Consider the following 6,000-nt stretch of genomic DNA (forward strand, 5'->3'; position numbering starts at 1 on the left):
TCTATGAAAGAAAAGTGAGGCGTACGTGCATGCATATTTTATTTTGTTTCTGTCCAATTTTAAACTTATGCATTTATTTATTTGTAAAATATTGATAAACAGATTAGCTTACTACATGAGAAACTATAAAGACACTAGCTAAGTTGATTAGTTCAACGCAAAATTTATTTCATACAAAATCTCGCCGCAACGCATGGAGCATCGTCTAGTTAAAGTGGCTAAGATGGCAACCATGTTGTACATTTGGAGTACCTGGGCCTGACCTCTCCTACATTACCACATATTTCACTTTGATGGTTGACACATGTTTGCATTCATCTATTCTTTTACTGCCCATTAGGATTTACAGCCTATTAGAGATTTACACCGTTCCTTAACACGACTCTTCGTGAAACTACCTCTGCTGCTTTCTCCTCCCTCCATATCTTGCGACTACTATTCTTCTCCTAGAAAATCATCTCCCATCTCTCTCGCGCTAACAACCCTGCCCTCTCATTCGACCTTTTCTGGCAGGCCGTTGCCCTCTCCACACCGCCTTCCCCTGTCGGGCCCAAGTTAGCGGCCTATCATCCTAGCATCTAGCGTCGCCCACGTCCCTTCCCGGGTGATAGGATGGCCTCGGTCTTAGGCGCCGTACGTAGGAGCAACAACAGGCGGCAGGTCATCAGGAGCAGCGATGTTGTAGCATCGTGCTTCTCCACCATCGGCAATCGTGGGTGACTTGGTATCCTTTACGGCCGCATGCAGCCATTGCCGCTGGCAACCTCTCTGTGCATGAGCCCATGGCCCAATACTTCCGCCTCCAACAAGGTCATGCCATGGCCACATCCATGCCGACCGCACCACGGTAGCCATCGTCGCCGAGTGCCGAAGGCGGTTATCTCGCCGCAACCATCGTAAGTGTTTATATATTATTACAACACATGTGCAAAAAAACTGCTGAGAATTCATTATATATGTTAATGAACCTAAAACGGCGTTACACCTTCTAAGCATGTTATGAACTGTTTTTAATACATATCATGTTAACCATGACTTCATAACCCAGTTTTGAATTTCTCGCCACTAATTTACCTGCAATTGTAGAAAGAATCAACGGGTGATCAAGGACGCGCTCAAGAATATGTATATGGAGCCACGAGTAGAAGCAAGGTGTTTAGGAATGAGTGTACTGTCTTCTCCGTTTCTTTTTTCAAAAATGTTTGGAAGAATGTGAAACTATCATATTTGGTTTTCAAAAGGATTAATTTTAAGATATTTTTAAAATATAAAATATTGATTTCTTGATGTCTACCACTCACATCAGCACATGTTGTCATTGATTTGATGTTTGTAGGTTATGTCTTATCGCAGGTTATCAAAAAGATTAATTTTAAGATATTTGTTAAATATAAAATATTGATTTCTTGATGTCTTCCACTCACATCAGCACATGTTGTCATTGTTGGGGAACGCAGTAATTTCAAAAAAATTTCTACGCACACGCAAGATCATGGTGATGCATAGCAACGAGAGGGGAGAGTATGATCTATGTACCCTTGTAGATCGCAACGGAAGCGTTGACACAACGTAGAGGAAGTAGTCGTACGTCTTCTTCCCAATCCGACCGATCCAAGCACCGTTACTCCGGCACCTCCGAGTTCTTAGCACACGTACAGCTCGATGACGCTCCCCAGGCTCCGATCCAGCAAAGCTTCGGGGATGAGTTCCGTCAGCACAACAGCGTGGTGACGATGACGATGTTCCACCGACGCAGGGCTTCGCCTGAGCACTACAACGATATGACCGAGGTGGAATATGGTGGCAGGGGGCACCGCACACGGCTAAGGAACGATCACGAGGATCAACTTGTGTGTACTAGGGTGCCCCCTGCCTCCGTATATAAAGGATCCAAGGGGGGGGGGTGGTGCGCCGGCCTAGAGGAGGGCGCAGGAGGAGTCCTACTCCTACCGGGAGTAGGACTCCCCTCCCCGTTCCTTGTCCAACTAGGAGAGGTGGAGGGAGAATAGGAAAGGGGGGGGGGCGCCGCCCCTCCCTCCTTGTCCAATTCGGACTAGGGGGAGAGGGGGCGCGCGGCCTGCCCTGGCAGCCCCTTCCTCTTCTCCACATTAGGCCCATAAGGCCCATTAACCTCCCGGGGGGTTCCGGTAACCCCTACGGTACTCCGGTTTTATCCGAAACTTCTCCGGAACCCTTCCGGTGTCCGAATATAGTCATCCAATATATCAATCTTTATGTCTCGACCATTCCGAGACTCCTCGTCATGTCCGTGATCACATCCGGGACTCCAAACTAACTTCGGTACATCAAAATGCATAAACTCATAATAACTGTCATCGTAACTTTAAGCGTGCGGACTCTACGGTTCGAGAACAATGTAGACATGACCGAGACACGTCTCCGGTAAATAACCAATAGCGGGACCTGGATGCCCATATTGGCTCCTACATATTCTACGAAGATCTTTATCGGTCAGACCGTATAACAACATACGTTGTACCTTTTGTTATCGGTATGTTACTTGCCCGAGATTCGATCGTCGGTATCCAATACCTAGTTCAATCTCGTTACCGGCAAGTCTCTTTACTCGTTCCGTAATACATCATCTCACAACTAACATATTAGTTGTAATGCTTGCAAGGCTTATGTGATGTGCATTACCGAGAGGGCCCAGAGATACCTCTCCGACAATCGGAGTGACAAATCCTAATCTCGAAATACGCCAACCCAACATGTACCTTTGGAGACACCTATAATGCTCCTTTATAATCACCCAGTTACGTTGTGACGTTTGGTAGCACCCAAAGTGTTCCTCCGGCAAACGGGAGTTGCATAATCTCATAGTCATAGGAACATGTATAAGTCATGAAGAAAGCAATAGCAACATACTAAACGATCGGGTGCTAAGCTAATGGAATGGGTCATGTCAATCAGATCATTCAACTAATGATGTGACCTCGTTAATCAAATAACAACTCTTTGTTCATGGTTAGGAAACATAACCATCTTTGATTAACGAGCTAGTCAAGTAGAGGCATACTAGTGACACTCTGTTTGTCTATGTATTCACACATGTATCATGTTTCCGGTTAATACAATTCTAGCATGAATAATAAACATTTATCATGATATAAGGAAATAAATAATAACTTTATTATTTCCTCTAGGGCATATTTCCTTCAGTCTCCCACTTGCACTAGAGTCAATAATCTAGATTACACAGTAATGATTCTAACACCCATGGAGTTTTGGTGCTGATCATGTTTTGCTCGTGCAAGAGGCTTAGTCAACGGGTCTGCCACATTCAGATCCGTATGTATCTTGCAAATCTCTATGTCTCCCACCTAGACTAGATCCCGGATGGAATTGAAGCGTCTCTTGATGTGGTTGGTTCTCTTGTGAAATCTGGATTCCTTTGCCAAGGCAATTGCACCAGTATTGTCACAAAAGATTTTCATTGGACCCGATGCACTAGGTATGACACCTAGATCGGATATGAACTTCTTCATCCAGACTCATTCATTTGCTGCTTCCGAAGCAGCTATGTACTCCGCTTCACATGTAGATCCTGCTACAACGCTTTGTTTAGAACTGCACCAACTGACAGCTCCACCGTTTAATGTAAACACGTATCCGATTTGCGATTTAGAATCGTCCGGATCAGTGTAAAGCTTGCATCAACGTAACCTTTTACGATGAGCTCTTTGTCACCTCCATATATGAGAAACATATCCTTAGTCCTTTTCAGGTATTTCAGGATGTTCTTGACCGCTGTCCAGTGATCCACTCCTGGATTACTTTGGTACCTCCCTGCTAAACTTATGGCAAGGCACACATCAGGTCTGGTACACAGCATTGCATACATGATAGAGCCTATGGCTGAAGCATAGGGAACATCTTTCATTTTCTCTCTATCTTCTGCAGTGGTCGGGCATTGAGTCTGACTCAACTTCACACCTTGTAATACAGGCAAGAACCCTTTCTTTGCTTGATCCATTTTGAACTTTTTCAAAATCTTGTCAAGGTATGTGCTTTGTGAAAGTCCAATTAAGCGTCTTGATCTATCTCTATAGATCTTTATGCCTAATATGTAAGCAGCTTCACCGAGGTCTTTCATTGAAAAACTTTTATTCAAGTATCCCTTTATGCTATCCAGAAATTCTATATCATTTCCAATTAGTAATATGTCATCCACATATAATATCAGAAATGCTACAGAGCTCCCACTCACTTTCTTGTAAATACAGGCTTCTCCGAAAGTCTGTATAAACCCAAATGCTTTGATCACACTATCAAAGCGTTTATTCCAACTCCGAGAGGCTTGCACCAGTCTATAAATGGATCGCTGGAGCTTGCACACTTTGTTAGCTCCCTTTGGATCGACAAAACCTTCTGGTTGCATCATATACAACTCTTCTTCCAGAAATCCATTCAGGAATGCAGTTTTGACATCCATCTGCCAAATTTCATAATCATAAAATGCGGCAATTGCTAACATGATTCGGACAGACTTAAGCATCGCTACGGGTGAGAAGGTCTCATCGTAGTCAATCCCTTGAACTTGCCGAAAACCTTTCGCAACAAGTCGAGCTTTGTAGACAGTAATATTACCGTCAGCGTCAGTCTTCTTCTTGAAGATCCATCTATTCTCAATTGCTTGCCGATCAATGGGCAAGTCAACCAAAGTCCATACTTTGTTCTCATACATGGATCCCATCTCAGATTTCATGGCTTCAAGCCATTTTGCGGAATCTGGGCTTACCATCGCTTCTTCATAGTTCGTAGGTTCATCATGATCTAGTAGCATGACTTCCAGAACAGGATTACCGTACCACTCTGGTGCGGATCTCACTCTGGTTGATCTACGAGGTTCAGTAGTATCTTGATCTAAAGTTTCATGATCATCATCATTAGCTTCCTCTCTAATTGGTGTAGGTGTCACTGAAACAGTTTTTTGTGATGCACTACTTTCCAATAAGGGAGTAGGTACATTTACCTCGTCAAGTTCTACTTTCCTCCCACTCACTTCTTTCGAGAGAAACTCCTTCTCCAGAAAGTTTCCGAATTTAGCAACAAAAGTCCTGCCTCCGGATCTGTGATAGAAGGTGTATCCAATAGTTTTCTTTGGATATCCTATGAAGACACATTTCTCCGATTTGGGTTCGAGCTTATCAGGTTGAAGCTTTTTCACATAAGCATCGCAGCCCCAAACTTTCAGAAACGACAACTTTGGTTTCTTGCCAAACCACAGTTCATAAGGCGTCGTCTCAACGGATTTTGATGGTGCCCTATTTAACGTGAATGCGGCCGTCTCTAGAGCGTATCCCCAAAACGATAGCGGTACATCAGTAAGAGACATCATAGATCGCACCATATCTAGTAAAGTACGATTACGACGTTCGGACACACCATTACGCTGTGGTGTTTCGGGTGGCGTGAGCTGCGAAACTATTCCGCATTGTTTCAAATATACACCAAACTCGTAACTCAAATATTCTCCTCCACGATCAGATCATAGAAACTTTATTTTCTTGTTACGATGATTTTCCACTTCACTCTGAAATTCTTTGAACTTTTCAAATGTTTCAGACTTATGTTTCATTAATTAGATATACCCGTATCTGCTTAAATCATCTGTGAAGGTGAGAAAATAACGATATCCGCCACGAGCTTCAATATTCATTGGACCACATACATCTGTATGTATGATTTCCAACAAATCTGTTGCTCTCTCCATAGTACCGGAGAACGGTGTTTTAGTCATCTTGCCCATGAGGCACGGTTCGTAAGTACCAAGCGATTCATAATCAAGTGGTTCCAAAAGCCCATCAGTATGGAGTTTCTTCATGCGCTTTATACCGATATGACCTAAACGGCAGTGCTACAAATAAGTTGCACTATCATTATCAACTCTGCATTTTTTGGCTTCAACATTATGAATATGTGTATCACTACTCTCGAGATTCAATAGGAATAGACCACTCTTCAAGGGTGCATGAC

Source organism: Triticum urartu, chromosome 3A (genome assembly GCF_056163025.1).
Source record: "Triticum urartu cultivar PI428250 chromosome 3A, HENAU_Tu73, whole genome shotgun sequence".
NCBI classification, from domain to species: Eukaryota; Viridiplantae; Streptophyta; class Magnoliopsida; order Poales; family Poaceae; genus Triticum; species Triticum urartu.